This window comes from Amphiura filiformis, unplaced genomic scaffold (assembly GCF_039555335.1).
Source record: "Amphiura filiformis unplaced genomic scaffold, Afil_fr2py scaffold_83, whole genome shotgun sequence".
In the NCBI taxonomy this organism is placed as follows: domain Eukaryota; kingdom Metazoa; phylum Echinodermata; class Ophiuroidea; order Amphilepidida; family Amphiuridae; genus Amphiura; species Amphiura filiformis.
The window spans coordinates 246,640-257,403 of NW_027305547.1; positions in this window are offsets into that span (position 1 = coordinate 246,640).

The following is a 10,764-nucleotide window of genomic DNA, read 5'->3' on the forward strand; positions in this document are numbered from 1 at the left end:
TTTAGGAGAATCCTCCAATCAATTGCAAAAGATTCTCATAACAAACATTTTCTTGTTATATTACGAATTGATAGGAATCAAATGATTCTCACAAAGATCTCTTGACAAGAATCAACTTGATTCCACACAGTCATCATAACAGGTGCAACATACAGACAATAATGCCGACAATAATAGCTTCCCTTGGTGCATTGGTAAAATTGTGCATAATCATACATCTCCCATGATGCATTAGTAAAATTGTGCGTAGTCACACATGGAACCTTGTTATACTTTGCTACATAATTGTTTAATGCAACATTAGCATGTCAATATGCATATGACAACTGCTATTGCAAATCTCGGACAAAGAAGTTGTCTTGAGTGTTCAAAATTATTTCAACAACTCTTACTATACCAAATGTTATTAATCGGTGATGAATCCACACTTTTCCAGAGCATGTTAATGGACGCGCGCATGCACATAAAATTTGTCATGCCTGGAACTTGTGTGTTTACATGTTGAATTCAGTCGGCGGTAGTGGCTAAATATTTCCATATTGTGACTATTTGTAATTTGTCTGTGTTAGTCTGTGGCAACAAGTGCCACACCAATTCTCCCCATTTATTTCTGCACAGATGATGATATCAGATGTTGTTGCACTTACAATATGTTGATGCAATCATCACATTGTGTTTGTAAATGAAGAGATTTCTTTCTTAATGTGTTTACACTAATGCCTGTTTTTTAATAAACTTCTGTTTTGAATAGCGGAATTAGAACAATTGATCTTGATGGTATAGCATCATATGGGCACATGTGCACCAGCTCCCCCTTCAACTTAAGAAATTATAAAAGCTACAAATAGTGCCCCTTTAATCAATGTCATTGCCCATATCAGTTAAATAAATAATTTATAATGATTTAAATTACTAAACCCTGTATCATAAAAGAGTTGATTTATCATGCGTTGAGAGTAATGTGTGTTTACATGATCATATTTGACTTGATTCGAGTCATATTTGACTTTGCTGTCAATGTACATTGCCTCTGGGAATGGTTTAGTGATCCCAGCGCTCTGTACTATTATGATACCTACCAAGTATAGTTTATGCAGAATGCCGAACAACTATTTATTATGAACGGTCCCTTTCTGACACATGAAGTGCTCTACGCAATTTGGCGACACCGAGTAGCGACCGTGGCAAAATTACTTTTCACTAGAAAAAAAAATTGGTACCATCGTCATGATTCACCATCTGTTGACATCCAATCAATACATATGCAATCTATAGACCACTTGACATGTGACATCATTGCCCGGCAGTATGTGCGCTAATTATGGTAATTTCCATTGTTCTTTGCCCTGCAGTGTGCGTACGCATCGTAGTTTGCTCAGGGCACATGCATTTTAAATCGGCCACGACATTTCAAATAGTACAAGAAAGCCATTGAACAGTATAGTGGTTCATTCAAGCATATCAATAGACCAGGCCCTCGCCTTTGTTGATAAACAATTGATGTCAAGTGGTCTATAGTTAGTTTATTCTTTCTAAACAGAAATGTCATCAAAGCAGTCATTAATTTTGAACACTTTTTGAAAGCAATCTCTTCATATTGATATTGGAAAAAGCAGTAGCCTAGGCTTGATCAACTATTGTGTGTTATAATGTGATGATAAATTTGGGCTAATCCAATTAAAGTCCACACTCCCTCTATGGAAGACTCAGGTTGAATCTTTCTCAAGAGGGTGTATGAAATTCAAATGGAGCTGCCTAATGTGTTCATTTCATTTGAAATTCATACCCCCTCTGTGGAAGATTCAGATTGAATCTTTCTCAACAGGGTGTATGAAATTCAAATGGAGCTAATGTGTACATTCCATGTGAAATTCATATTCCCCCTGCGAAAGATATTCAGGTTGAACCTTTCTCAACAGGCTGTATGAAATTCAAATGGAGCTGCCTATAATGTGTACATTCCATTTGAAATTCATACTCCCTTGTGGAAGATATTCAGGTTGAATCTTTCTCAACAGGCTGTATGAAATTCAAATGGAGCTGCCTATAATGTGTACATTCCATTTGAAATTCATACTCCCCTGCGAAAGATATTCAGGTTGAATCTTTCTCAACAGGGTGTATGAAATTCAAATGGAGCTAATGTGTACATTCCATTTGAAATTCATACCCCCTCTGTGGAAGATATTCAGGTTGAACCTTTCTCAACAGGGTGTATGAAATTCAAATGGAGCTAATGTGTACATTCCATTTGAAATTCATACTCCCTTGTGGAAGATATTCAGGTTGAATCTTTCTCAACAGGGTGTATGAAATTCAAATGGAGCTAATGTGTACATTCCATTTGAAATTCATACCCCCTCTGTGAAAGATATTCAGGTTGAATCTTTCTCAAAAGGGTGTATGAAATTCAAATGGGAGTTAATGTGTACATTCCATTTGAAATTCATACTCCCCCTGTTGGAGATATTTCTAATATCATCCAGAGGGGTAGTGTGGATTTTAAACAGAATAGCGAATTACAAAATTATGTGAAGAATGAAAAGTAGTTGTTGTACATACTAATTATTGTCAGTCAATTTTATTAATTCTAATCTGTCATTTATATTTTTATTCTTGGAAGTTTGTAAACGTAATATCATGAGATGTGTGATTAATATCAGTTTTATCAAATCCTTTTCATTTTGATTTTTTTTATTATTATTGTTTCAATTCATGTGTAGGGCATTATTTTTGTGAAAATACAACATATAATCTTTAATATTCTGTTGTGTTGTGAAATCTTGCAGAAATAATTGTATTTTGATTTCTTAACCCCCTGAGCACTACTGCCTTTCTAACAACAACTTTGATTGGTTGATGACAAGAGATATTCAGTTGAATAGCCAATAAGAATACAGTTTTGGAAAATATTTCACCCCATTCATTTTAAATGATGGCATTATTCTTACAAGATCACTGATTGGTTCAATAAATGAAACAATATCCATTCTGACTAATCGGCAGGTAGTTCTCATGGGGTTAAATATTACAACAATCTTGTGGCAAATTCAGATTTGGTTTTCTGGTTGTCCACAAAATAATCATTGCAGTTAGACAGTAGCAGACATTTTAGTTTTTGGGCATTTGCACAGTAAATTTTTCATTATTACTACCGTGGTCTGTGCTGTTTCCTCTGATGAACAATCACGCTGATTGGCTGATCAATAGTCTTGACAACAAGACGGTTGATCCATTGGTCGTTGGCGCATAGAACGGGTCGAGACCTCACCACTTCTACGCGATCTCCAATCACCAGCGCATACCCGGACCATGGTAGTACTAAAAAATTTATTTGATCTGTTGGAATATGTGACATGATCAGATCCACTCGGGACTCTAGAAAATCATAACATTGTCAATTTGAGGCTACCGATTGGAAGTTTTGATACCACGATTTATTCCGTATCAATTAGGTAATGAAAATTAACTACTAATCTTTGTGGAATGAAGGCATTCTCTGATGTGGACATGGTCTTTGTCAAATGCCATCTCATTGCTATACCATTCTTCACCCTGATGTGGCCGAGACATCAATAAGCTTTTTTGCTCATGCATCTATGCGATGTCTTTAAGCACACTCGTGTGTATGCAAGCGCTCTAAATGAATGCTAGCGATTTGAGGCTGCACCTAATGAAATGGGCACTGACGTCACTTCCAGGTGAAAAATGGTATACCCAATGCCACAGCTATTTAATACCAGAATAACAAGAATGAGTTTCTTACGTAGATTGTACTCTCATACGCGTGACTTTAGTTTGAATTTGTGTAATACGGGGTCAGTTGTTTTGAAGTACAGTCTATCCTCCTGTATCCAGACCTCTCCTAAACGGCGGAACTGTGTTGCACAGATTTGTATCCTTCTCTCTGTTATTCCAGATAAATATCCTACAGAGGAAAACATGTTATTCAATACCATGACACCTTCCATATATGCTCTGAATCTTTGGTATGATATGTCATTGGTTTACTTTAATTTCTAATATTTTCAGTGTTATTACCCCATATGCAGAAATCTGTTGTCACAATTCAACACATTGGACATCAATGCAGGATTATACTTTTCACATATCTGGAGGTTTACTTATCTGTCAGATGCATGCCGGATAAGAGGTTAGACTGTATGATAAACTGTATTTGTATATAAGAGGAATACATACAGTGTACAGGTGTCCACTGTGTGCTGTAATCTGACATGAAGGATGTATCAAATATCTGTAATTGAGCTGACCCAGATGAAATCTATACACCCCCTATGGAAGATATGACCTTCATCTTCCACACAAGGAGTGTAGATTTCAAACAGAGTCACACATTCAGGTAGCCATCTTGAAATTTACACTCCCTGTGTGGAAGATGAAGGTCATGTCTTCCAGCGCTCGAAATCAGGTGCTTCCTTGCGTCAACCTGTGAAATTAGGCGCGGACCCGCAAATTTCCTACGTTACGGGCCCGCTTGACCCATAAAAATTGAACCAAGCAAAGAGCAGAAAATCCTAGTTTTTTTGTTTCACTGAAAAATCTGGTTCACATAATATGTCCAGCTACCCAAGTACACTTTCATTTTAGTTTCCCATTAAGTTTTCAACCCCGGGATTTCAATTTTCTACAATCTACATACCGTGATCACTGTAGCTAATTCTCTCTCTTGAAATTTCAAAGGCAAGGGTCCACAGGAGCTTGGATTTTTCTTATTTCGAGGCCTGATGTCTTCCATAGCGGTATATGGATTTCACTCGCAGGTTATTTTATGTCCGATATCCGGCCACTTATATCATTACACAGGAGGAGCTCACCGGTAATTCGCCTATATTGTTTGGTCAATTTTATGGTGATTGTTAGCCAATTATCTTGAGCCTATTGTAGTGGCCATTATCTTATTTACATAATGATGACAATGATATTGTCATACTGAACTACACACACCATCTGAATCTTGCAGAAATTCCACTAGGTGAAAATGCAACCGAGGGCTATTCCAGTTGAAATCCATACACCCCCATGACATGACTTTAATCTCCCAGTGTGAATTTCAAAATGGGGTTAGCTGAATAGATGACTCCATTTGGATTTTTCATACAAGGGCGGTTTGTTGGTACACTTGCATCGCACCACCAAACTTGAGGCAAACCAGTGATCCTAGTGAAACAGTAAATGATGAAAATATGTAGGAATTGCATATAAGTGAAGGATAAATCAATAAAATTATCATTGGGTATTTTTTTCATATGAAAAAATTGGCGAAAACGGCAGTATTGATAAATATGTAGCCTCATTTACAAGTGTCCGTATGGACAAACACCCCATTTGTTTGTGTCACATATATATGTGTAAATTCATTTTGTACATTAAGCTATGAGATGTATGGATGTAAAGAGTGTAAAGATACCAGCGATGTATTAAAGGATTTATAAAAAAAAGAAGTTATATTGCACAAAAAATACACAAGTTTCTTATAGTAGATTTTTAGAAATCTTATATATGACGACGATGACCATGTTTATTAGATACCGAGGTGATGTAATAAGTGTTTATATAGAACTTTGCATATTTTTAACTTAAAACCCAAGTTGATTGGCAATCACATACTGTAGGAGTCAATATTTTCGCGAGAAGATATTTTCGCGATTTTGAAGATTTTGTCAATTGCGCGAGAATTAAATTACGCAGTTTTGATATTGATACAATAGAAACATAATGCAAAAGGTTATTTGTGCGAGTTTTTATTTTCGCGATTTTATGTCCACTCGCGAAATTTGCGAAAATAAAAACCTTGCGAAAATTTCTACTTTTAGCGAGTACGGTTGATTTGCAAAATTTTCATGTGTACATGCAAATATTTTTTCTTCATATAGGCCTTTAAGGACAGTGTACATGGTAAACATTTTGTGTTGCAGAACCATTTGTTCTCTCCAAAACGCAAAATTTTAACGCTATGAAAATACGCTCCACAGTATACATCAGTGACATCATATACAATCATGGAGTAAAGCTGTAAACAGTTGTTTATTCTGGAACCTATAATAGTTGGCATCATATGTGATTGGGCTATTCCATTTAAAATCCATACTCCCGCTGTGGAAGATTTGGAAATACCTTCCACAGGGGGAGTGAATTTCAAATGGAATGACACATTAGCAGCTCCATTTGAAACTCCATCCTCCTCAGGGGAAGACTCAGTTTGAATCTTTCTCAGAGGGTGTATGAAATTCAAATGGAGCTGCCTAATGTGCTCATTCCATTTGAAAGTTATACTTCCCCTGTGGCAGATATATTGTAAATCTTCCACAGGGGTAGTGTGGATTTTAAATGGAATAGCCCATTTGTAAAACATCTATTTTCTCCAAAACGAGAAATTTTAACGCTGTGAAAATATACTTCACAGTATACCATCGGTGACGTCATACAATCATGGCATAAAGCTGTAAACAGTTTATTCTGGAATCTTACCTGTAAAGCTTAATTTATACTTGATCGCCGAGCAATTGTGATTCACCGCTTTTGGAAAGCAATGACCAATTGCTGAATTTTGCTATGCATCGTTTGTCGCTTTTGCATTATACTTCATCATGGAGATAGCGATTGCAGACGACAATTAATATATTCTAAATGCAACAAAATACATTTTTAGAACATCCATTGCTGTCAATAATTATTGGTTTGAATTCATTCATCTCCTAAAGTTAATCATCAAGAAAGGTAAATTAATTAGCAAAATAATAGATCCAGTTGATAGGAAATGATTGTTTGATGCATTCACATGTCAAGTGATATCGCTAGGAAGTTGAGATTTCAACTTGCAAAAGTGACATCGTTTTTGCCTCGGCGATTGCCGATTGGTATTGATTGATCAACTTAACGCTCTGAAAATGAAAGTAAACACTGAGCATGTGTGAAAAGCGATGGAGTATAAATTCAGCTTAATGGTTGGTATCATATGTGATTGCCAGTTGATTCTACCAGACTGATTTATGTGCCATTAACATTTACAGTGAAGTCACACTTGATTGAAAGGCCTGTACATGTATTTCATGTGTGTTTTTTCTTTGTTGTGACAGACTTGAGTCCTGTTTTCCACTACAAATTTTCACTGTTAGGATAAGCTTTTTTAGCTTATCATTTCAGTAGTAAATAACAGAGGAGAATTTATTCTTTGCAACAGAAAAAAACAGCTTAAACTTTAAGTATGTCAACTTGGGACTTCAACATTTTATTTCAGTTTCTGCACTGTAAATGATAGAGCAGTATATATGACAACACCATCTGCAATGAGATGGGACTGCAACATATACAACACCCTATTTCCTTCTTTTTTTTCAGAATTTGTAACAAATTAGCATATTTGGAGTCGGTATGTAAATGACATTCAAATATGTGCACACATGCCTAATTTTGAGGCATTGGTTCTTTATGGTGTACAGATTGTACTAAACTGCTCAAATAAAGAAAGTCCGCAGTCATATAACCTGTCCTACACCACAACCTGATCATGTTATGACAATTTAATTGATATGGTCGTATGCAGAATCTTGTTAGCTCCAATTTGGTACCAAAATTGCTACCAAACACTCAAAAGTGACAAAGATTGATACCAGTTTATGACATTTGGTGCATTTTTAAAAGTTGCAAATCAACACTATGAACGCGGTCGAAATTGCTTTGCATGATAATTTGGTCAAGCTTGCTTGTCCACGATGGGCCCCTGTCGACTATCCCAAGTGCGCGCTTTATTCAATTGTTAATTTAAAACGCATGGATTGCTACAGTGCTTTACTGATGAATGCTAGGGCACGATGCGATCGATATGACCTAGCGGTTGTTTCGGGCTATGTCAATGGTCGCGCTCAGCTATTCACCTCTACAGGTCCGCGTTGTCCCTTTTTAATTTGCAACTTTTGAAAATGCACCAAATTTCATACACTGGTATCAATCTCTCTGAATTTAGAGTGTTTGGTAGCAAATTTGGTATCAAATTGGAGCTAACAAGATTATGCACACGACCGTATCAATTAAATTGTCATAACAAGATCAGGTTTTGGTGTATGACAGGTTACATGACTGCGGACTTTCTTTATTTGAGCAGTTTACATGCATTGAAATGTTACAATGCTATTGATGATGGAAATCTTGTCTTGTTGAAATGGTATTAAAAGTATGATAGAGCATGTTGACAAACATAAATCCAGAGATTGTTTGAATTCTTGTGTTTTTTTAACAAGCACCATGTCTGTTCAGGCACCAAAACTTGAGCAATCTGATCCAATCAGGCTAAAGTTGGCAATAATGAAATATATTGTCAGCCTGCTACGCTAATTGCCTAAGTCATTTTTACATGTTTCTCATTTGCAATTTTGATTTTATGAGTAATAAACCCATAATGACTCAAATTTCCAGCCACATTTTTGTTTCATCTGTTTTGATGTATTCCACAAGTTACTGAAGAATGTGGCTGGAAATTTGATTATTATCATTAATTATGGATTTATTACTCAGAAAATCAAAAATGCAAATGAGAAATATGTAAATATGACTTGGGCATTTAGCGTAGCAGACTGACGATATATTAGGCAAAAAGTGAGGAGAAAACAAGTAAATATACATATAAAAGGTTCATAACTTAGCAACAAAGTCTTCCAAGAGACCTCGGAATTTAGCATCAGGAAGTGTACTGAGCAAGTTAGTACGGTAATAATAACTCAATTTTCTAAATTTCTGACTTTAGCCTGAGTGGATCAGATCTGGTCACAGTTAGAGTAAATGCCCATTTAAGCACCAACATGTGAAAGATTGCATTGTCACATTGGGCTATTCCACTTAAAATCTATACACCCCCTATGGAAGACATGACATAATCTCCCACACAGGGAGTGTGAATTACAAATGGGGTTACCTGAATGGATTACTCCATTTGAAATCTACACACCCTGTGTGGGAGATTAAGGTCATATCTTCCATAAGGGGAGTATGGATATCTATTATGGATAGCGGGCTCGCACGTAATAGGATAGTCACTGATTGAAACCACCGACTATGGCTTTTTGCCCTCACCAATATGGTCAGCGAGTACAATACACATGTATCACCTATTCGTGGGGGTAGGTAGGTAGGGGCAAACTTTTGGCATGCATTTTATTATTATGAGTTGGCAGCCTTTTAATTACTGTAAAAGTCAATATTTTCGCGAGAAGATATATTCGCGATTTTGAAGATTTTGTCAATTGCGCGAGAATTAAATTTCGCGGTTTTGATATTGATACAATAGAAACCTAATACAAAAGGTTATTTTCGCGAGTTTTTATTTTCGCGATTTTATGTCCACTCGCGAAATTCGCGAAAATAAAAACCTCGCGAAAATTTCTACTTTTACAGTAATGAGATTCAGGGGTAGTGCTAACTTGCGCCATGGGGTCATAGGTGCATTATTTGAGCTTTTGCTGCACAAAATTATCATTTAGAGGTTGCTAAAGGGTCATTTGAACCTTTATTTCTATTGTTTTGGATCCATAGTTTCACAAAATTTCTTTTACCCTCTGTTTGAAAACTTACCGCACCCTGATGAGATTGTACTACTTTGGCGATGGCGTGAGCACAGGGCGTGAGAAAGTGCCCCAAAGTGCAAGACTAAAAGGTCATAAAATTGTTGTTCATGTACACATCATGATTATACTTGGAATTACGGGCAGAGAATCTTCTTTTGATATCCGCAACTGGGATCACTTGCATGAAAAGAAAGTCCACACTGAATAGTCAATAGTTCTATCATTATTACAAACATTTATTTCAATTGATAAAAAGAGTGAAAAACATTGTAATAGTGTCTTGCCTCAAGTTGAGAGTAACGCTATGTTTCATTCGCAGTGGCAGATTCGAACCACGTGCCCATAGCTAATCCCGCGGGGCGTATACACACGCGTAGAATGCCAAATTTTCTGTGCGCTTTCGACGTAATCACACTGTTCTGCCACTGTGAAATCCAACATGGTGCCCGGGGGGGGGGGCACTCAAGTATAAAAGTTGTAAGCATCCGTGTGAATTAACTTTCAAAAATGATCCTAAGCTAGGATGTCGAATATTTGTCAAACTAACCCTAAACAAGGATTTTACTCAAATAAAAACACCCTAAGCGAGGAATTTGTTTGAAATGTACACCTAAACAAGGACAGACAATATAAAAACACCGTAAGTGAGGAATTGGTTTGAAATTTGCCCCTATTCATTGTGTGTGTCGGTAGAGTCAAAACCACCCTAAATCTGTGTTTTCTTTCACGCGGATGCTTACAACTTTCATATATGAGTGAGCCCCCCGGGACATGGTGATACTGTCAACTTGAGACAAGACACACTATAGCTACAGATTGAAACCTCACCTGAAAAGAACAAGAAATGATCCCGACTTTGACAAATCAATGAAGTTATTTTGTCATGATTTTAACTGTTCTGAACAATTATGTGGTTTCTTTTATTTATATTTGGGTATTTCAGATATATCTGGGTGTATATTCAGATATATTTGGGTGTATTTCAAGACATTGGGTTTTTTTTTTTTCATGATTTCAAAGTTATTTTTTCATGATATTAATTATTCAGTACAGTTATGTGGTTTCTTTAATTTATATTTGGGTGCATTTCAGATATATCTGGGTGCATTTTAGATATATTTGGGTGCATTTCTGAGATAATTGGGTGTATTTCCAAGACATTTGGGTGTATTTTTTCATGATTTCA